Source organism: Anser brachyrhynchus (genome assembly GCF_964034855.1).
Source record: "Anser brachyrhynchus genome assembly, chromosome: 3".
Classification (NCBI taxonomy): domain Eukaryota; kingdom Metazoa; phylum Chordata; class Aves; order Anseriformes; family Anatidae; genus Anser; species Anser brachyrhynchus.
Window position 1 is genome coordinate 89,943,750 of NC_137696.1, and position 22,898 is coordinate 89,966,647.

At 39.7% G+C, this 22,898-nt stretch overlaps 1 long non-coding RNA gene across 1 annotated transcript in view; it reads left to right on the top strand.

Moving 5' to 3' along the window:
* LOC308193654 overlaps positions 1 to 13,988 on the top strand; it is a 70,755-nt gene extending 56,767 nt beyond the window's left edge. Inside the window, exons 3-4 of the long non-coding RNA XR_013949839.1 lie at positions 11,717 to 11,777; positions 12,495 to 13,988. This is a non-coding gene — a long non-coding RNA (uncharacterized lncRNA). The remainder of the gene's footprint in view (positions 1 to 11,716; positions 11,778 to 12,494) is intronic.
* The last annotated feature ends 8,910 nt before the right edge of the window (positions 13,989 to 22,898 follow it).

The window sequence follows — 22,898 nt, forward strand, 5'->3', positions numbered from 1 at the left end:
CTTTCAGAGTTTAAATAGTTAGAGCTTAGCACAGGCCCATGGAAATAAATGCTTGGGAGTCCCCAGTGGTTGCAGCAAGCCACAGCACGAAAAATTGATTGTATCTTAATTAGCTGTTTATTATTTCTGACCTACAATATGTTTCTTTCCTATTAAGTATTTTCTATGCGTAAATGATTTAAATAGGGAGACTACACACACCTGCATGGCTAGAGGCTGTTCAGATGAGATCCAAATCCCTCAAACTTGGCTACTACATTCCATTAGTACTATGAATTCTTCCTGGTTGATGACAGTATGGTTTTATTCATGTTACATTTCTCAAAGCTTTATTTGTCTGGTTTAGATAAAAATATGAATTTATCTTAGCCTTCCAAGAAAGATCCTTAAAAGTCTCAGGTCTCAGTGTTAAAGTATGAAAAAGATGAGGTCATTTAAAAAGGAAATAAGAAAAAGAAAAAGAAAAAGAAAAAGAAAAAGAAAAAGAAAAAGAAAAAGAAAAAGAAAAAGAAAAAGAAAAAGAAAAAGAAAAAGAAAAAGAAAAAGAAAAAGAAAAAGAAAAAGAAAAAGAAAAAGAAAAAGAAAAAGAAAAAGAAAAAGAAAAAGAAAAAGAAAAAGAGAAAAAGAAAAAGAAAAAGGAAAAAAAGAAAAAGAAAAAGAAAAAGAAAAAGAAAAAGAAAAGAAAAAGAAAAAGAAAAAGAAAAAGAAAAAGAAAAAGAAAAAGAAAAAGAAAAAGAAAAAGAAAAAGAAAAAGAAAAAGAAAAAGAAAAAGAAAAAGAAAAAAATGAAAAAGAAAAAGAAAAAGAAAAAGAAAAAAGAAAAAGAAAAAGAAAAAGAAAAAGAAAAAGAAAAAGAAAAAGAAAAAGAAAAAGAAAAAGAAAAAGAAAAAGAAAAAGAAAAAGAAAAAGAAAAAGAAAAAGAAAAAGAAAAAGAAAAAGAAAAAGAAAAAGAAAAAGAAAAAGAAAAAGAAAAAGAAAAAGAAAAAGAAAAAGAAAAAGAAAAAGAAAAAGAAAAAGAAAAAGAAAAAGAAAAAGAGAAAAAGAATATGGCTCTTCTAGGTTGATTCATTTCAAGGAAAAAAAAATATGCAAATATGATATGTACCGAATTTCCAGCTTAATTTTCAAAAATGTTGAAGTGTCAGCTGTGAGGGCTTGCTATGTATTTAAGTTGAATGTTTTATTATTCAATCAGTCAACACTTTGTGAAGAGACATATAGGCTGAGATCAAAAAGACATGGTATCTGGCAATTTTTTTCCCGACAAAAATTGCAGATATTATTCAACTGAAACTTTTAATATGTCTATGTCCACTTCAAGTAATTTAAAAAAAAAAAAAAAAAAGAAGAAGAAAAAAAGATGAAAAATTTAATGGTTTCAATTAGATATTTTAAAAATCAGTAATTTTCTATTTCACATAAAAATAACACTTCATTTTGAAATTTGCATGTTTTGAGGCATCTAAACATCTTAAATATTTTTCTGCCCAATAAAATGTTTTATTTCACCTAGAATTTCTCTTTTACTGTTTCAATAACCTGAATACTCTTATTTTATGAATTGTTTGAAAGCAAGACTCGGTCACAAAGTCTCTTTACTATTACTACTACTACTACTACTACTACTACTACTACTACTACTACTACTACTACTACTACTACTACTACTACTACTACTTTTTATGTTTCCCAGCATGGAAAGCTAAAAATCTCAGTCCCATTCGGGAAGTATGGTGGTGGACAACTGTGACCAATACTGACTAGAAGTGGATGACTGGAGCTCTAGCTCCATGCCAAGGTCAGGCTAACTTAGCTTTTGACATGCTAAATGACCTTTGCATTCCTGTCCATTTTACTGTGTCAGAGGCAGCAGGAAGAAGGGAGTGCCTGGCCTCAGGCGGATGAGACTTAACACCCTCACATAACTGCTGGGGAGGGAGTGAGGAGCACCCTGCCCTTTGCTTAGAGTAGCTATGCAAAGTGACTTTTACACATGCTCTGCTGCAGCATCCTCCTGGAGCAGGGAAAAACAACTGTATTTTGGCTTTTCAGGGCTGTTAGTAGGAGTATGAGTAAATGAAGCAGCATTGCAAATCTCATCTACCCCGTGTTTCTGAGTTTTTCAGCTGCAGCACTCATGCACAGTTCCCCGCCCCCCTCTGCTACCATTAGCTTTAATTACCATGGTGAAACAGAAGTTCCACAGGCATCTGCACTTCTCCCACTTGTTAATCATGAGGCTCCCTGAGCAGCAGCAGTGTGGGAATGTATGTATCAAAGACAAGTGCTTTCAGAGTCTTCCAACACACTGTAAAATGTAGAGTAGGCCAATTGCCAAGACTTAATTCCTGCTTGTTTTTTCTTTTTTCCTTGTTTTTTTTTTTTTTCTTTCTTTCTTTCTTTCTTTCTTTCTTTCTTAATTTTATTAAATAATAAACCAAAAGACCAGGTCCTATTGCTTATTTCCTAGTGTTGTTTTCACGAGATGCTCCAGTGCAATTCTTGCTCAGTAACAGAGAAAGCTCTTGGGCACTCTGTGCTAGAAGACGTGCACTTGCCTCCTGGGAGTCACAGAGCAGTCTGACCGTTCTCCAAAGTGGTTCCCACCCCATCAGGAAATTTATGAAAAAAGACAGAGTTTCTCTGTTTTGCCTCAATGTTTCTGAATAAAGAAACAGCAGACAAAGCTCTGTCTGAAATGGAATGTAACAAATGGTGTCTTGAGGAACAGGATTGCTATCCAGTCCCTAACAAGTGCTGAATGGAGGGTACAGAAACACAAGCAGGTAAATATGTCTGCACCAATCTGGACTGCTCAGGCTGGTGCTGGTATGGAAGGCAAAAACTGTCAAAGATGAGAAGTGAAAGAAAGCGAACAAAATCCTCACTGAGGAAGAAGAAGTATTGGGCAATCACAAAGATCAGGAGAAACCTGGATCCCCTTTTGATCCTTATATTGCTTTGATCAATCAGTAGTTTCATTTCCTCCTGTTAAAATATATATATATATATATATAACAATCCATATTAGTTTTCACTTTTTTTTCTTTTTATTCTCTTCCAGCTTCCTTGCAACTGATACCAGGCTGAGCTATATGCTTGAGTATAATGATGAAGTTTTCAATTCTAAAACATTTTTTATTAGAAGTGACAAAGTAACAATTTTTTAACTTTGTTTTCTTAAGGCTCCCCAGGTATTTGAAAAGACACTGCTGGAATCACAAGCTATCAGACATATCATATAGACAACTGTACTTTTTTATTTTTCCCCTTCAGCATGTCTTTATCATTTATTTTTCCAAATTCATTGTGTAGGGATGATTGTCAGAATGTGCTGACTAACAGCAATACTTAATGGATGCACCATGCATGCCAGTATTTCTAAATTTGAAATGATTTCCAGCTGTCTTTTCTGGAATATGAACAGTACCTGCTTTTCTTCTCTATATACTGTATTTCAAATTCTTGCCTGAATAGCCCAAATATACTTCTTAAGAAACTGCATGAACAGTAAATCTTCAAATTCACTTCTACATTGCTCATTTGAGGGAAAGCTTTACATAATTGCTCAGAAATAATATTCTTAGAATGAATATTAATCTTGAAGAAAATAACTCAGTCCAAAGTCCACTTGTCTTCCAGTTCAAAGGTCTTATTGAGACCTTTTACATAGCATGGGGCCAAGAACCTCTTATTATGCTGACTGTTGACTAACACATTAAAGAAAAAAAAAAACTTTTGAAATGCTCCAAGAATATAGTCAAATCAACAGAACGGTGCTCTGAATCCAAGCAGATTTTTTTCCAGGAAGAAATTCCAGACCAACGGAAACCCTGTTTTCTCAGCATGGCGGGCCAAGTGAATAATGCATCAAAAATTAGGATTTTTTTTCTGATTGCTTTCTAAAATAGGAATGATCAACAACAACAAGAAAAACTCTAGAAAGCAAATGTTTCTCCAAATAAAATGATCCTTTAATGTAGAAGACTGAATGTTCTTTCTGTAGAAAATGAGTGCTCAGTGGCAGGTTCTTTGGGCAGATTTAGCTAAATTAGCTACAAGGTTATTGATTATCCTACAAAGCCCTGCTTTTCTTAGAGGCCAGAGCCAGAAGCGAGTACAGTAACCAAGCATGAATTCAATGAGGCATCTTAAGCAGTACCTGCACTAGGTGTCATTGGGGAGTGTGAACTCCAGAGCGACATTCCTTGTTGTCAGCTAGGGATGCTGGTGTAACTAACAGGTGGTAAGACTGTGGCAGGAGAATCACAGTAAGGAGTTCTTGAACCATTGCTCATCCTCAAGCCTTTGGAACTCAGAGAAACTTCCAGTGTTTGAGCATCCCTCACAGTGAACCTTTCTTTTTTTTTTTTTAATTTTTTCTCTCTGTACTTTAACTGTGGTCTTGATGCCTAAGGCTCTGCTATTTATCTAAAAGAGGTCCTTGTCCTTATTGTTTCTGATACTGCTGCTTCATAAAGATGTTCACATGCTGGATCAGATGAGACCCATAAAAGTTATCATTCTATCTCCAGCAGAGCTGCTGACAGCAGAAGTTTAAAATGAATAAGCTTCGGCATAGATAGATGAAGAAAAACCTATTTCTGACTCCCTTTTAAATGTCATCCTGCTTCCTGCGATCATAAGATTATTTTTATCTTAGGTATATTATTATCATCCATAAATACATTCTTCATTATTGTCATATATGTTAACATTGGATGCTTAGCCAATACAATTTTATTTCAGTCAACACATCTCCAGTACCTAGTTGAATCACGCTAAAACCTTGACCGAGCCACATCCTGTAGGAACAGGCTACATGTCTACTCATCCAGTATGTCAACATTTCATTTCAAGAGAAAAATCTGCTTGCTTTGCAGCACAGTGTAATCTCAGTGCATTGTTCCTCATCTGAGGACAGATCTGTGTATATAGTTGGAATGCACAAGGCAAGAAAAGACAAAAGTGATGTAAATTAAGGGACAATTTTGCCTGAAAGCATCTTATACTCATTCTGTGCAGATATAGCTGAATAAAAGATAAACAAGACAATTTAAAAAACATTATTTTCAAATGTATAATGTGTGTGTTAGTTATACAACTTTTTATTTTGCTTTCTACTTTCCCAAATACACATGTAAAGAAAAAGCAATAACTCAAATAGTAGGCTTCTGCAGCAGCATAAATGGATGTCTTTGTTCATAAGTATTGTAAGAGATCCATCCCTTACTTCAGCAAAGAAGAACTGCCCTTGACTAATAAGCAAATATTGTGCTGAATTAAGCACCACTATGCCAAAAAAGGTTGTCTGCCACAGCTCATCTATCTGTCACACACATCATCCGGTGTTTCAAATTATACTCTGGACGTCGGAAGACAAAAACATTTGAGACTACTGTCACTTTTTCCCTCGTCCTCACACCTTTTTTAGATTCCTTCTTTTGATTTCACCTTCTCTATTTATATGCTGTATGGTCTTAATTGCTACTAAATCTCACTGAAACAATGGTTGGCTTCACCTTGTCTCCAAGAATCACTCCACCTTATCTAATTACTCTCAGCTAGACCAGTATGCATGCAATGATATTGCTTCTCCACTTCCATCCTCTGCTGTTGAGGGTTGAAAATACATGAGTTCCTTCTTGAGGGGATGCCAGTCATGAAACTTTTGGGTAGCATGGTCTTCTGGTCCTAGGAGTCCTAGGAGTATAATTGAATAGTCAAATTAACATTAAAACTCACAGTAAAGGTAGTTTATTTAAAGCAGGATTGTGTTAGCAGCCCTGGAAGCAATTTGAAATATAAAATACCTTGTCCTGTGATTAAATACATTTTGCACATTCTAGTGTTTTAAGACTTGAAATTCACACGGGCAACAAAGAGGCTCCATTCACCCTCTTCTCGCCAAGAGCTGCTCCCTTCTGCTACCATATTTATGATGGTTTCAGAAAAGAAAGAAAAAAGTACTAAGCATTGTTCAAGTATTAGAGACAGAGATGTTCGAAAGCATAATAGCTTGCACATATGTATTGAAATCCATTATGGAATTTTGCAGGTCTGCCCTGGAATAAGTGATCTGCTGGCCTTAAAGTCATTATAGAATACACTTTGTCATTACACAGTGTGTAAGGGTGAAAAAAATACATTTGCTTGTCAATATGGATTTACAGTAACAGAACGGTATTCCTATTTGATGCATCCTTAGGGTTATATGCAGCATTACCAGTCCTTCTCAGCTGCTCCCCTGTCCTTGCTGGCTCATTAATGTTCATCAGTTAAGACTCACACACCCCAAAAACACACTCACCTACCATTTCTAAGATTTAAGAGACCCTCATCACAGTCTAGTAAAAGGCCTCTCCGTTTTCTTTAATGCTGGAGCTGGTAACCCTGCCTCCTCTTAGTGCTCTTTGGAGAAGGTGGCCATGCTACATCACTTAGGCTGCAGAGAGGTGTCCTTGCTTACCATATCCTTCCACACACAAGGGGATCAGTGAGCTCCAAATTTTTTTCAACATATTCACAGGTTTAAAATTGCAAATAAGGCACCATATATGACAAAGAGAAAAATCACGTTTCCTGGAAGATAATTCCAGTAGACACCTGTCTACAGTTTTGTGTGTCTCAAGGTGCTTAAACCAGTTTTGAAGCTGGGAACAGGGGTGTTTTTGAAAATACCACCTTTACGTTCTTGTGTAACCTCATTGAACACAGTAGTACTCTGTGAGAGTTTAGAGATCTGGTTTCACTACATCTAGATGAAATCTGTGGTTCCCCAGTCATTTTTTGCAGGGCAAAGGAAACTACACTGAAGGGATGATCACAGCTTCATTTTGCTGCTGGCCTCCCATACCTGGCATTCCTGTTTGCAAAAATTTATGGAGAACTAGATCATAGAACTGATTCAGCTAAAAACTATCCTGGTAAAAATAACTCATTTACCTGGTTATGAGTCTTTTCTGAGCTACACCATAGTTAAAGAGACATGAGGAAGAGGCAAAATGAACTGCCATGGTGAATAGATGGAACATACCCATTTGGGGGCAGTGCTAGTTTCTGCTGGAGTGATGTGTCAGGGTGGGATCAAGGCCCCAGTACCAAGTACTAAAAACCCCACCACATGTCTGTAGTAGTCTGACGAGCACCCAGAGAGACTGGCAGAGATACACTGCAGGTCCCCACTTCCAGTTCAGGTTCTCTTCCCATGGAAGGTGACAAGGGGGAATAATAATATTCAATCCCAGGTCTCACTCTGAGATGGGGTGAATATATGTCTAGTGGTGAATGAAGAGACCTGCAAGCTCCTGTTTTCTCAGTTTTGTGGAGCTTTTTGCAGGGTTTGTCTACTAGAAACACTCTGGCGATCACCTGTGGAAGAGTGGGTGTAGTTACTGGAGAAACCAGAAAGGGTTAAAAAAATGCTTTTTAATTAAATCTCTTTAATTTACCTATCAAAAAAATAAAATAAAAATATGGAGAAAGAGATAAGCAGGCACACTTTTTTTTTTTTTTTTTTTGTCATAGTAAGATGGTGCATTTGACATCTGTAAAATCAATTTTGCATCCCAGGCACCTGCAGGCAACGGCCAGCATCCCCTGGTTCATACACAGAGCTTCCATTATCATGTCCATACTCTTTACAGTGAGTGTTAAAGAAATCCCTAATGTTCCTGTGGCTCCAAGAAGTCATCATAACGTTGGTTAAGTTAATATGCTCTTGGGAGGGCTGATGATGAATTTGCACCTTTCTCTATATTAAGACCCTCTGTGGTGGATTTACCGGCAGAGGGGTGAAAAGGCATGACCTGGGGTGGTATGCATGGTCCTGTGCCCCATGGTGTATCTGTGGCGTCCTGGCTGCACAACTCTGCTATTCAGACTGGGCTTGTGTTTGCCCTTTGGGTAAGCCAGGGATTGTAATTTATGGGCTGCCTTAATTAGCACTTGGCTGTCAGAATGGTCCATCAGTACATGAACATCCTCGGGGTGCTGTCGGCCAGCTGTGCTGATCTGAGGTTGGCAGGAGACACTTCTATGCCAGGAGACCTCTGCAGGGGCCGCTGGCAGCTTTCCCTTGCTGCTGGTGCAAAGGGCAGCGAGGAAGAGCGAGGGCTTAGCTCTGGAAGAAAAATCCCTTGTGCTGCTTCGACCACATTGGTGAACAGGATGAAGTGGAAAACATGGCTCAAGTTCAAGTGGCAATTTTGACAGGAGGACATTTTAGGCAACCATGCCTAGGCTGGCTGCTGCTCATAAGCTGGATGGAGTGCCTGTCTGTGCCACGGATTCTAAAAAAGAGGCCCAGTTCAGACTCAAGCTGCAGTGCAGAGTAAATATCAACTCATGAAGAGCCTTAACAGTGGTTTGCCTGTGGATGTGCTGGGAATGAGCAGCTGAGTAGATGACTGATCCCTCCAGCTTGGCCTGGACTCGCGCGCTGCCTGTGAGTGAATTGTGTCTTTCATAGAAACATTCTCATTAAATCAAAATGATCACAGAACACCAAATAGCCATATTACTGCTGTGCTTCTAAGCCCAGAATCACTGCAATCCCTTGTGGCCCTTTAATTTTCACAGCTTTTAATGTAAGGAGTAAATAAAACAACTAATTAACCCTTAGGGGGCGAGCTCAGCATTTTATCATTTCCATCCTGGCTGGCCTGTTGCACAAGGGCTCTTGAGCTGCCTGCCTGGTGGTCCTGCCCCTCTCCAGTGCAGCCTCCTCCAAAACAGCCACACCAGCACTGACTGTCACACATCACCCAGAGCCCAAGGGCCGACACAAATTTCTCCTGCAACCCAAAATGTCAAATAGAGTTGCTCTGGGCTTCCTTCCCTCCTCTCGCTTTCACTAATATGCAATGCTGGCCTACTGCTTTAGGAGGTGGAAGCAGCTAGAAGGCATGCTGCAGTCCTTGTCTGACCTTCCTGATATGCTGTGGCCTTTGCAAATTCTGCCTTGTGCTACTTGCTGTGATACCAGACCATGCTGTCTGATGTCCAGAGCTGCGCCCTGCCACTGCAGGGCAGAGGAGAGTCCCTGCCCTAAAATAACTTGAACCCAATTCATTGCATTGATCTCCTGAGTGACTGGTTTCTCAAATGTCTTCACAAGATGCCTTTGAGCTCACCAAGTTTTTATTTTTCTTTTAAGACCATGAATGGAGAAAAATAAATAAATAAATAAATAAAATGATCTTCCTAGTACAGAACACAGACAGAGACTTAAGGCTTAAACCTTGGCCAAGCAGTGGATGAAGTATATTTATTTCCCCTGAGAAATAACTCTATATTTAGGAAGAATATACTGGATTTATTTAGTTACCTTCTGAGTTCAGATTCATAGCCCCACTCTCCTTTCCCCTCCCCTCAAAAGAGAATTCCAATAAACAGACTGAGAAAGCACTCTGTCTGTGTGCCAGGTGGTTATTTACTCAGCAGGAGTTAATGGAGCTCTGGGTAATGAAGCCCCATATTCAGGACGTTGGTTTGCTCCTGTAACAGCACCACAGCTTCTTGCTTTGTCCTCACTCTGCTTCCACCTCTGGTGTTATGTTCTTGCAAAGCCTCACATAGGCATACTTGTGCTCATTGGGAGCTTGGTTGAGTTTTGCAAGTTAAAAATCAATATAAGCCAGGCAGAGATCGATTTGAAAGTATCCCTGCAAGAGAAAGTCACCCTAATTTAATTGACTTTAAGAATTGCACTTTTAGTTAAACTCCCTGTGTAAATCAAAAATCTTGTGAACAAGACCACAAAGAATTAAGTGACTAAATTCTCAAATCCCTATTCATAAACTCCCACCAAGCACAATGCAAACCTTCACCAGGCGGATATTAAAGCCTGCACTGTTAGGACCCTAACTCTAAATGCACAATGGATGCAGTCCAAAGCCTTGGAGAGTGGTGGGAAGATGTGAAGGGTGAGGTAGCTGCACAGCTGCATCTGTTCAGCTGGCACCAGCACAGGAGCTGGAGCACAGGCATCTCTCAGGATGTAATCCCCCTTTGCTGCTGCAGCAGGGAAAGCAGGGTGAGTTGGTCAGAGGATGTTGATTGATCCCAGGGAGGAAGGGACTGTGGGGAGGCTGCTACGAGAACCTGGGTTAGAGAGGGGTAGGGGGGAGGTTCGTGAAATTTGGAGAGGCCAAGGGCAACCGAGGAAGAGCATAGGGATCTCTGCTCTTCTCTCTTGTTCCCAGGACAGCCTGCAAATTAGGACACTGAGAAACAAACATGAGATGTGGGTTTGAACCTAGTCACCCCTCTGAATGACATACATCATAGCTAAACTTGGGCTCCAAGGTCCAGATTCTTTGGAACTAAGAGGAACTAAAATAACCAATTTGATAACAAAATGTGTATGTAGCAGTTAAGAATTGTGGCTTCCTGAGGGCATTTACAGTGCAACGTTTTCCTATGTTGATAGTATATATAAAATAATAATATCTCTCTGGAATTGGATAACTGCTGGAAAGTTCAGATATCTTGAAGCCAAACTTCAAAATATCTGCCAATTCTAACTGTTTTTCTTTTACTCATGTTCTATGAGCAGGGCAAGAATCAGTCACTTTTATTGTGTCTTGTTTCCTGACCTGGCACCTGACGATGCTTTGTTCTCAGAAAAGACTTTTCAAAAGCAAATACTAAAGATGTATTTGAACGGAAATGTTAGTGTTTGCATGTGCAGTGCAGTGAAAGGATTGGAGAGACAAAAAGAGAGTGGATATGGTAATCTTCCAAATGCTACTTCATACATAGAATATGTGATTTTCTCCCAATTTTGCTTTTGAAAAATAGGTTTGAACCTGGGTTTATTTGGGGTAAAGGTGGAGACTAGCCTCAAAATAGCCATGTTGGTTCAGAAAACTTTTTTTTTTTCCAATTTTGTTGGTTTTTTGAAACTAGGAATTGGATCTCATTTCCAATTTCTAATGATAAGAAACCTTGTCTTGAAACCTATTATTTAATTTCAACTTACAAGCATTTAGGGATTTGACATTCATTTTTTTCCAAGACATTTCTAGGAAACATTAAGCATATTGTTTTGCAAACTTAGACACACATCCATAAATCACACATTTTTACTGCTCAAGATCCATGAAAAATAAGGTCATGAGTAAAGCTGGAATGCATCAAATATGGACATATGTTCAATCTGTTCATAATATTCTGTATTTGTACGTGTTTGATTTTCCACTTACAAGATTTTATTCAGAATTTACTGTTAAGAATAATGCATGATAGGGCATATAGCTTGAGATTGGTACAGCTGTCCAGAAACTAGAATTTGTATTCCATAAGAATTTTTTAAATTAAAAAAAAAAAAATTAATCTACGTTTGAAAGATAATATTGCACTGTCTCTCTCTTTCAGCCCCATAAAAACAAACAAACAACAAACAAAAAAACAAACCAAAAGAAACAAACAAAAAAAAGATTCTTCACATTCAAAATGTCAAATACCATTTTTTTTTTTCCCTTCTCAAACCCAAGAGCTTTGTAGCAGTGGCATTTCACTGAGCAGAAAGCCAGGCAGGTCTGGGGTCTGAAAGTCCTTTTCCCACAAAAGGGAGCCTGGCCAGCAGATTCAGAGATCAGTAACTCCCTCTAAATCTGCTGGGTGAATGCTGGAGATCCAGTTATTCTAGTATCACTGACAACCTGCCCACCATATGTCCTTCAGCCTTCTATACCCTGTTTGTGTTTTCCCAGACAGCCTGACTGCTGACTTACAAGACGGCAGTTGTCTTCTGTCCTCTGAAGTCCCAGCAAGGTGAGCAGCCCTTTCCCAAACTTCCTAGAGCCTAAAAAGAGTGAAGCCACCTACTGAGAAGGAAACAATAGGCTGAAAATCAAAGCCATTCAGCTAATATGTTTCAAAGAAAGTACTTTTAAAAGAACAATGTGTAAATTTATTGAGTGGCTCATAGGAAAATAAATGAAACCCAGTGACTGCCAAGACCCAGATAGTGGCAGGGAGTTAAGAGGTAGCTTTTCCACAAGTGAATGAGACATGAAAGCAGATGCTGTTGTGTCTCTGCAACATAATGCACCATCTCCCACCTCCAACAGGTGAAGGCTGTTCTGGACCAAGAAGCCTACCTGATGTACAGCTTCCTCTGTGTTATTAGAGGCTAGCACCTCTTTGCATTATCTCTGGCTCAAAAAGGATGCATTTTTTGTCAGTCCCAAACTTTTTCTTTTCTTTTCTTTTTTTTTTTTTTTTTTTAAGTTTTGGCCTTGGGAATGTAATTAGACCCAAAAACATATTAAATGTGAAATTGCTTCTTGTACCAGTCTTGTTAGCTTACACTGCTGCTTCCTAGCCCCTTCCTGCTGCTTTGCCTGTTTGCATTGCTAATTGAATGTGTTAAGCTAGAATCACAGTGAAAACACATTTTCTTGAAAGATGCTTATTAACAGGACAGTGAACACAATAAATATACATTGGTGGTAATAAATTAGTTTTATAATCATTTTTTCTTTCTAGGACATTCAAAACAAGTGAAGGACTAATGCTGTCACGTGGGAGACCCTAACACCCTCTGGATTTCTGGCAGTCAGGGAAGGTGTCCAAATATTTTGAAAACCTCAGTGGTGATCTATTGGAGAAACTGCTAGCACGTACAAAATCTGTTCTTTTATTTTGCCAGTGCATTTCAAACAAAGAATGAAGTCAGACAATTACTCTTAATTTGCTGTGCGTAAATAACTCTTTCTACCACTAATGGCAATTGGGATTATAAAAGATGAAATTTTGATATTATGTGATTGGCTCTTGCTTCTCCTTTAAACTTTGTTTATGATTTAAGTCAGTTCCTTCCTGCTCTGTATAATCTGCAAGGCAAAAGCAGAAATTAAGCCGTCTCAGTCGGCTGAGCTTCCCCTTCAACACTGGTTGCGATTTCTGAGGTGCAAGGCTTGTCAGTGAAGTTTTATGACAGTGCTGAGAGTAAATAATAATAAAAAAATAAATAAATAAAAAGCTAATTCAAGCATAGCACAACTCTAATTAAAAATGGATATTGACAATAAAAATTGAAAAGAATAGTCTTTTTTTTTTTTCCAGAATTGATTACAATGAGAAGAAACCTTTTTTGTAAAACCATTCTCACAAAATAAAAAAATGCTTTCAAAGAGTATGATCAAAACGTTGCTAAGTGTTAGTGAACTGTGAGCATCAAATCCATTTTGATACATGCCTGCGCCACAATGCAAGGTTTCCCACGCACTAATTCTTCTGTGAACCATCCTGCTCTCTGAGGCCTGTGGTAGGAAATACAGTCAGCAGGTTAGTGTAGCTCTGTGCAGAGAATGTTGGTTGTGTCAATTGTTTGTTAATCTCTCAGCTGAATTGGCATTTGTTGAATACAGCGTTTTTAGGAAGTGGTCTGAGATGACCACTCTTTTTTGTTATCTTTAGCTAGCCCATCAGGCTGATCTCAGATTTTGGTTTGAACTGCTTTGTCATCTAATGTCTCACTGTCAAAAATGTACTTATTTTAACTTATCTGATCAGTGAATTTGAACTTTACTGTTTTTTGCTACAGACTAAATGGTCATTACTGTTTGTCTTTACCATATATATCCACATACACATATGTATGTTATCAGCTGGCGGAATAAGCAATAACTGAAGATGGATTAAAGTGTTTTCTGGGTATAGAATGAAGGCCAGTTAAATTCTAGTCACCCAGAATAGTATGCCATGGCTTAATTAAAAAAAAAAAAAAAAGGTTGATAAATATTGAGGACTGCTGCAAGGGAATATGCAGTAGACAGCACAAGGAAGAGTTAATGGTATAGCTGATATGCAGAAAATTGCAAGTGGAAGGAATGAACTGAATGAGCACAACACTAATAAAAATAAAAAAGGATGTCGTGTAAGTGATCAGCCAGCACAGAACAAATCAGCCAGCACAAAAAAAAATGCCTGCTGCCTGAATGGACGTGAGTCTAGAGTCGGTGTTAGTGTAAGATAACACTAAAGGTCACGCACACTTTCCTGACACGGAGAGCACACTGTTGTATCACTTTTTTCTATAATGGGATGAAGGGAAGACTAGCCAGATCTCTCCAAGCCAAAAAAAAAAAAAAAAAAAAAAAGACAGAAAATGAGCTTGTGATACAAATTCTTTGTCTTTTTTTTTTTTTTTTTTTTTTTTTATGGGTGGCACAGCTATGACATTCTGAGCATTGAGAGAGATAATAGTTCCTGGACTCCTATAAGGGAAAGCAAAGCATTAGAAATTAAGTAGATTAGGCAGGCATATGGAAATGGCCTGAGACTATTTTATCTTCTGCTTTTTGTTCAACAGGATGCTTCCTTGAAGGTATCTTTGGATTCTTTATGATTGATACCCAAAAAGCCCTTAAGAAGAACTTTCTAAATAGCCATTTTTGGTGTGTATAACTGTCTGGCTGATGTAACCACAGCTTGTGTAAGTTGATTACTAACCAGCATAAGTCACATATGCATAAGCATTCTCAGAAGTATGTGGAAACTCATGTACATGAATTATACACATTAAAGAAGTGGTAGGATTAACTGTCATGTTAACATGAACAGCCCTGAAAAAAAAAAAAAATTATATATGGACAGATTCCAGCACAAAATTAGTATGAGTGAGAAAGGATTTGAGCTGTGTGTTTTGACAATTTTCTCTTGCTGTGATAGACAAGCTTATTTTGACTGGCACAAATTTTAGCTTATTAGTAGCAAATGTGAATTACTTTGTGAAACGGAAATGTAATCAAGTGCACCCATTACTGCAGCCTATAATTCTAATTGAATGCATTCCTCGGAATTTGTCTATATAGTATTTTTGGCTAAAATAAAGAATGTTCTCTTTTATTTTTATAAGTATCTCGGGGAGGCAGGCAAGTTAAATTATAATGTTAAAAATATACTACTTACACTCTTAAAATTGACTATAAAATGATACAGTTAATTATTTTTTTTTCATATTTTTACACTCCCCAGCTATCATATATTTAAACTCTTACAACTAAAAGGCTTAATCAAGGACTTGAAAGTCAAGCTGGATCATTTTTTCTACTTCTGACTCCTTACAGTTTTTCTCTACCTCTGATTTCTGGCTCCAGCATCAGCCACTGATTATGCCAGAAAACGCTGTTTTTTTTCCCCTCATCTCATGAACATCTGTGCTCAACCACACAAACTTTGGTGGAGAACATCTGAACAGTAGACAAATCACTTGGGATACTTTTATGGAATTTGTGAAGGTGTTAAACTCAGTTAGTTTCTTCATCTCCTGCTGCTCTGCTTCTGTCTCACTGGCTGGGTTTCATGTGGCCTAAATTAAACTTCCTGAGCTGGTGTGAGAACCTACTTACCCACTGCTGACCTCACCGACCTTTCTACACTTCTACTGCCTATTGAGATCCCTTAAAATAGATGCTAAGTGTCTCTGGATAAATTGCATCTCCTGCACAACCACAGTGTACTTGCCTACAGTTTTATGATCTCTGCATGCCCTGCTTCTTAAACACCAAAATTCTACAAGCAGCGTCTCTAAAACCCCAACATTCGATCTTCCTAAAGCAGTCTTTTTCATCAGTGAGAAACTTTTGATCACCTCGTCTGTGTTTGTCCCAGAACAGGTAAAGAAAGATAGTCAGGAGATTGTCACAAAACACATTAGTAAGTATAATGTAGCTGGTCAGGTAGATGGGGATTGGTGGGAGACAGCAGAATAGCTTCACTGGTTGTAGTGGGTTTACGTGATTTTGGTAGCAGGGGTCGGCATGGGGTGGCTTCTGTGAGAGGAATCCAGAAGCTGCCCCGTGTTAAATAAGGGCCAGTTTCAGCTGGCTCCAAAGGGACCCACCGCTGCCCAGAGCCAAGCCAGTAAGTGATGTTGTTTGCCCCTCCGTGAGAACAGATTTAGGAAAGGGAAAAAAACTGCTGTGTGAAAGCAGCTGGGAGAGAGGAGTGAAAACCAGACCTGAACTCACCAAGGTCAGTGCAGCAGGAGGGCAGGAGGTGCTCCAGGCACGGAGCAGCAGTTCCCCTGCGGCCTGTGGAGAGGCCCCTGGTGGAGCAGGCTGTCCCCCTGCAGCCCATGGGTCCCACACGGAGCAGATCTCCACGCTGCAGCCCGTGGAGGAGCCCCCGGTGGAGCAGGTGGATGTGGCCTGGAGGAGGCTGCGGCCCATGGAGAGCCCCCGCAGGAGCAGGCCCCGGGCCGGAGCTGCAGCCCGTGGAGAGGAGCCCACGCAGGAGCAGGGGGCCTGGGGGGAGCTGCCGCCCGTGGGGGACCCGTGCTGGAGCAGTTTGCTCCTGGGGGATGGACCCCGTGGTACGGAGCCGTGTGGGAGCAGTTCTTGAAGAGCTGCTGCCTGTGGGCAGCCCCCGCAGGCTCAGTTCGGGCAGGACGGCGTCCTGTGGGAGGGACCCCATGGGGAGCAGGGGCAGAGAGGGACCGTGAAGGAGCAGTGGAGACGAAGTGTTAGGGACTGACCGCAGCTCCCATTCCCCGTTGCCCTGCACCACTTGGGGGGAGGAGGTGGAAGAGGGTGGATGTGGGGGAAGGTATTTTTAGTTTGTTTTCTTTGTTTCTCACTTCTCTAGCTGTTAGTAATAGGTAATAATTTTTTCTAATCTCTTTATGCTGAGTCTGTTTTACCTGTGACAATAATTGTTGAGTCACCTCCCTGTCCTTATCTCAACCCTTGAGCCCTTTTCATTGTATTTTCATCCCCTTTCCCTTTGAGGAGGTGGAGTGAGAGAGCAGCTTTGGTGGAGTTTGGCTGCCCACCTGAGTAAAACTGCTACACTGGTGTCCATAACTATAGCAGAAAAAAAGGTTAGTGGCAGTTTGGAAGTTTAAAGAAGAAATTATACAGGCTTGGTTTGGGCAGAGGCTGGGCTAGAGATGGAGAAAGAATGGAGGATTTCTTGAGAGGCCTTAGACAGGACCTGAAAGGAAACTGAAGCATGCGCACTTTACACCACAACATATGATCACAAGAGGTGGCATACAGAAGATACCGTTTGAGGGAATGTTGGACTCCCAGATCCTCCATTTTAGCTTCTTATACTTCACAGAAAAAGGCTGTTTGAACTGAATGTGGACGACATAAATACCTCTGAACATACCAACATCTCCTTTTCTGGTCACGATGTGCAACAATAGTGAATCATAGAATCATAGAATATCCCGAGTTGGAAGGGACCAACAGGGATCATCGAGTCCAACTCGTGGGTCCCCAAAAGACCACCCAAAAATCAAATCATGTGTCTGAGAACATTGTCCAGGACTGAGAGAGGTTCAAAAGATCAAAGGCTCTACAGCTGGAGAAAAAGGGTCAGAGGACAATTAGTCTTGTAGGAACCAAGGGTTACAGCATAGCATCAGATCTAGGGGACCTGTCTTCATGACAATAAGACATGCAGAAAGAAGACTAGAAATAATAGTTTCTTTCTTGTACTGATTCAAATTTTTGCTGTTGTTTGCTTTTTTTAGAGGGTGGGGAGTGTGTTGTTTTGTTTTTGTTTTCCCTACAGTTCCTTTTCCTGAGATCTAGAATCAAACACATATCACTCCCCGTACTAGTCTCAGGGAATGCCTCCTGGGAAACCCTGCTCCCTCAAATAGGAGGCCTCACAGCAGCTATTGATACATATACCCCAGACCTTTCTCCTGAGCTATGCCAGGAACATAGGGTCAGTTTGAGAAGCTCTGGTCTGTTGTCACAGGGTCCCAGGAAGCCATTTCATCCTCTTCCTCCTGTTCTCCTTCATGCTATATCAAGAAAAGTCCTCCTCCACAGCTCAAGTATGATGTTCCTTCCAGGGACAGCTGGAGAGCACCAACTACATCATGTCTGAAAAGCATTCCACTGTCCAAAGCTAGATTTTGTCACGTGGAAAGCAGGTGTCCAGCTGGGCTCAAGAGTCTGACTGTGCTTCAGGTGCCTAACCTCTGGCAGATGGGTTCTAACCTCTGCATCAAGTTTAAAGATGTAATTTGAAGCCTGTTTTTAGCTTGCCACTTAGATTACTTTAGTTGGTTTTGTCTATTGACGTTCAGTCTGAAAACAAGGCTAATTGATGTCTGACTAACAGTTGTTTCCAATTGTGGTCTCTATACTGTATTAGAAAGTTTGGCTAAATAGACCGCATTGTTCAAAACCCAGAAATCTTTCCTACTGTTTCTTAAACAGTTTAGGATACTTGAAATGTCTCTTAAAAAAAATTAAAAAATGCATGCACCGAACAAAAGAACCTACTAATAGAGATTGTTGTTGCTGATGCTTTTCAATTTTTGCTACCAGCAAGGATTCACTTTTTGGAACTTCACTCAAAGTAAGATAAATACTTTATTTACACAGCTTCTGATTTATATTTGGTGCCATGGGCATCCTTTTATTTCTCTATAGGCTTCTAAAACTCTTCAAAGAGAACTGCAACTGTAAACAGATGCTATTCCTTGATCCAGGAGAGGATCATTCTTCAACCATAGAGTCCCACAGGGAAGTTTGATAAAGCAGACTGTTAACATCAGTTCTGCAGGTCACATCCTTAGTCTTTTTTTTGGTCTTTTATAAAATCTCTGTTCCAAGTCATAGGAATGCTTTTGACATCAGGTTGGGATTCGGCTGACTTTTTGAAGCGGTCAAGTTCAGTTCATTAAACAGGAGAGAAAGAGGCCCTTTAAAATATCAATTCAATGCTCTGAAGATTGCAATTACTCTCTGAAATTTCTCTAGTCCACTCACTACAGAGGGAGAATCTGCAGCCCTAGACATCTCAGCTACCTAAAAGCATGCCTACATTAGTGTCCTCTTTCTAATCCAAAGTGCACTTTTGAGGCAATTGTCTCTACCAAGCACACTTTCAGTGCTTTGTTTCATAAACAGTGTTAAAACATGTGAACTAAATTTCTTTCAAATTAAACCAAGCTGGAAGATGTTCTCAAGAAGTGCACATAATATTCACCAGTTAGCAATAGCTGTTTGGTCCATGGGACTGGAGTACAGTCAATTCAACATAACTCTTCTGAAAAAATGTGTGTGGACAGCAGGCCCTCAGCACCAAATGTTTTGCTCACAGATCTGCCTGTGTTATGTTGCCCTGTTTGCTGGTATAGCCTAAGAGCGTGAGGAAGACATGAAGGAGAGTGTGCTGGGAGGGTGCCAGAGCAAGCTGCTGGGTTTATGATTCAGGAGACACCTAAGGATGAGTTTACCCTGCAGATACAGCGTGCCAGGCCACTAGGTAAAGGTCTGTGACCCCTCCCCATGCTGTGAAGACACAAGGCTGTGCAGTGCCCAACTGTTTTTCCTCTGGGTGCTCCGGGGGAAGGAACTTGTGTGCTCACCAATACCTTTCCTGATGCACTTGACTGGGGCAAGGGATGGCTTGCCTCAGTGGAACTGTAGACTGGGGACTGGCAACACAAATCTTTGCCCTTTGTAGTGCTTGGTCTTATTGACAAGAAATGGACGGTTATCTGATCTTCCCCTGATTGCTTCCTTTTTAGTAAAAGACCTTTTCTAGAAAATCTCTTGCAAATGCTTTATATCTGAGTGGTGGGGTTGGCAAATGAACATGATTTCTCCCTCCCTCTGAGTCAGTGAGACCTTGTTAAAATCTTTCCTAGAGGAATCAACACACACTAGCAGAGTGAGGTACTTCAGGTGAACACTGAAAGCCTTTGTTGGGGTGTTATAACTCTAGTGTGAAAATATTTGGTACTTTTAAGTAAAAGAAATAATAAAGCTTACAATTAATTAAATAAAGGTGGGTTTTAAAGCTCTAGATGGAATCTTTTAAAAGCATTTAGGGGAAAATGAAAATTAAGTATACACATACATTAATTGACCTGTATGTGAATTCCAAACATTTTGCAGAGATGCAGAAGTCTTTGAGCAAAGCTGAAGCTGAAACAGAGAATTTTTATCAAATTTAAATTGGGAAAAATAATTCAGACATCTGTTCTTTAAGTGTTGTGTTTTCCTGAGCAGAAATCGCTGGGTACCAGGAATACTTTCACATTACCTCTACTGTTTCCCTTGTGAAAGGGCAACATACATACTAGAAAACAGAAATGCAGATGTAATAGGAAAAAACACAGGGAGGCGAAGACACTGCCCAAACATTTGTTTTGAAACACATTACAGTTTAGACTATTTCATTTAAATCTTAGAAGCTACAACTCCCGCAATAAAATAAACAAAAATAAATTGACTTTGGCGAAAGACCGCCACAGATCTGGATGTTTTACCAAACGGGTTTCACCTAAATGTGAGATCAATCTTTGGCTTGTGAGCTAGGCCTGAGTTTCTTAAAGGCCAGCTTGTTCGACTGCTTCATGTCTTGCAGTGTTGATGATTTTAGTATTTCAAGAGCAGATGCTAGGGGAAATGGTGATCCTGCTAGTTCAATACCAGGCAAGGGCATCTTGTCAAGACAGTTACCTTTGCAGATTCCGTTCTTTACCTAGTAGGCCATGAAGTGCTGACATCTGATGTGTTTTAAGTTTCTGAACAATGTCTCCAAAACTTACCTTCCTTTTTTATCAAAAGTTTATCAATATGATTTTTTTCCCAACAAAAGACTAGTAACACTATTTTATTTTTTTTTCCCATGAATAACTGTGGAGTCAAAAGGCACTCCCAGAAAGCAGCCAGGATTTCAAAGATGTCTGAAACATTTCAAATCACCTTCTGGCAATATGTTGACCACAGACAGAAGAGAAGAAAGAAGGAACTATTTAGGGGAGGATGACAGCATGCAGCACCCTTCATCACTGGTACTTGCTCTTGAAGAACAAGTGTACTGTCTGGAGAGTGATTAAACAGGTCTGAACTTGAAAAGCTGGATCTGTACTTTAAGTTTAAAAACGGAGCTTATGCAGTATCCTTGTCTAGATCCAGGCTAGTTTCATTATTAATCTACCTGTTTAATAAAATTAACACCTAAGAAGGCTTCCAGACTAGGAGTGCAAAAAAAGTGACTAGTAAAAGGCAGTGCAGGGCTATGTCACTTTAAAAAAATGGATATGAAAAGTAGAACCGCACAAGTCTGTTGACCTCAGGACAATATGACCTTCATCAGACTCACTTGTATTGTGAAGGTAGGTGCACAGGTTGGTTCATAATGTAATTAGAAATGGAATAAAAACCATGAAGGATCATTCAGAACATAGCTGGTGCCTCTGATTCAAGAAATCTCAAAAGAGCATGTCACTGAAAGCTCTGGAGAGAGAAAAGGAAACACCACACTATGCCTTTATGTTACCTTTCCTTATGAATCTGATATTGTCAAACATAAGAGACTAAACTAGACAGCCCTTTCTTTCTGATCAAATCCTGACAAATGCTCCTAGATCCTTGCAAAAATGTCCATATGGGGACTTAATATCGCTTGATTCACCTTATCAGTTTCCTCTCAGTGGGATGTAGTAGACTGTACTGTGTTCTGTTTTGGGCTCAAATCTGGATTTTATTGTCACTGGCAGAAAATCGGTTTCATATAATTTTACCTCAGGTGAAATTATGCTTACTTGTTTGGATACTTGTGTTATTCATCTGGTTTTGGTTTAAGTATTCTGCAAATGTTCTGAAGAAACTGTTTTTCCTTGGCAAAGTGACTTGGTCGATTTGGACAAATTACTGGAGCAATGAGGGTTCAGCCTTGCTCAACATCCTGCCCAGAAGAAAATGCACAGACATACTTATGGATTCAACCTTGCTTTTGACGGTTTGAGACTCCCATTACAGTGCAGATGGAAAAGGGAAGGAGGGACATCAAATACCTCAGGATAGAAAAAAATACAAGTTTATTTATTGTGCGTCACTGGATTGACTTCTCCATTTTAAAAATAACCTTTTCTGCTAATGCTTGCTTTGTATCATTCAGTGTTATGGAAATAGTGTATTCTTTTCCAAAAAAACAAATCAAAAACCTCCTCACAGTTTCCAAGCTTGCTGTAGGCATTTAGGTCAGCTCTGCCAGGACAGAATACATATGTCTGCGTATGGCTAGAGGTGTTTCTTAGTGGTGCGTGAATGAATTCTTCTGCACTGTGTAGTTTGGATAATAGCTCTGTTCCCATGCAGCTGGTTGTGGAACAGTATGCTGGGCTGTGCTCCCACAGAGAGGCATATAAAGTTGGAGTGTCTGCAGCTCCTCAGCAGCCATGGCCATCCCTTTCCAAAAAAAAATATTATTTAGTTCAAATGGCCTTCTTTCATCCTGCCATTTTACCCACTCCCAAGAACCTAGGTGATATGTTAATGGCACAAAGCCACCTTTGTGCCTGCGCAGATTTTATCCAGGGAGGCACACCAGAGAGCAGAGTATCACACATTGGCTACATGAGTTTTTAATGATGGATTTTTCTTTAAGGAAATAAAATTACACACAAGGCCCACTAAATGATCGGTCAGGCTTTTCCTTTGTAAGAAATCTTTCCATCATTAGACCAGGCAAATGAGACTGGTGAAAACCACAACCAGTCATTGGTTCTGTGCTGAAGAACAGAAACTAACCTCTCTGCAAGGAATTCCCATCACAAGTATGCCTTTGAGTCTTTCAACTATATTTAAAACATTTCAAGCTATTTACAAAGCTGGAGATTCCTCTCGTTATTTATATGTGGTGTTCCTCTCTGGTGCATTTTGTCTAAGCATGAATGTGCCTGTTCACTGCTTCTAGCCTACATCCACAGCAATCCCAGCAGAAAGACTGGAAGAGCTATTATGAACAGACAAATCTGGAACTGTTTTGATTCCTTGTCTTTTCTGGGCATATGGACTTTGGTATCCAATAGATGGATTATGGGTGAATTCTTTAGTTTGCTCTGGGTTGTGCAGATTCCATGAAGATTCAACAGGAGCCTTTGTTTCCTAGCCTGCTCTCGTC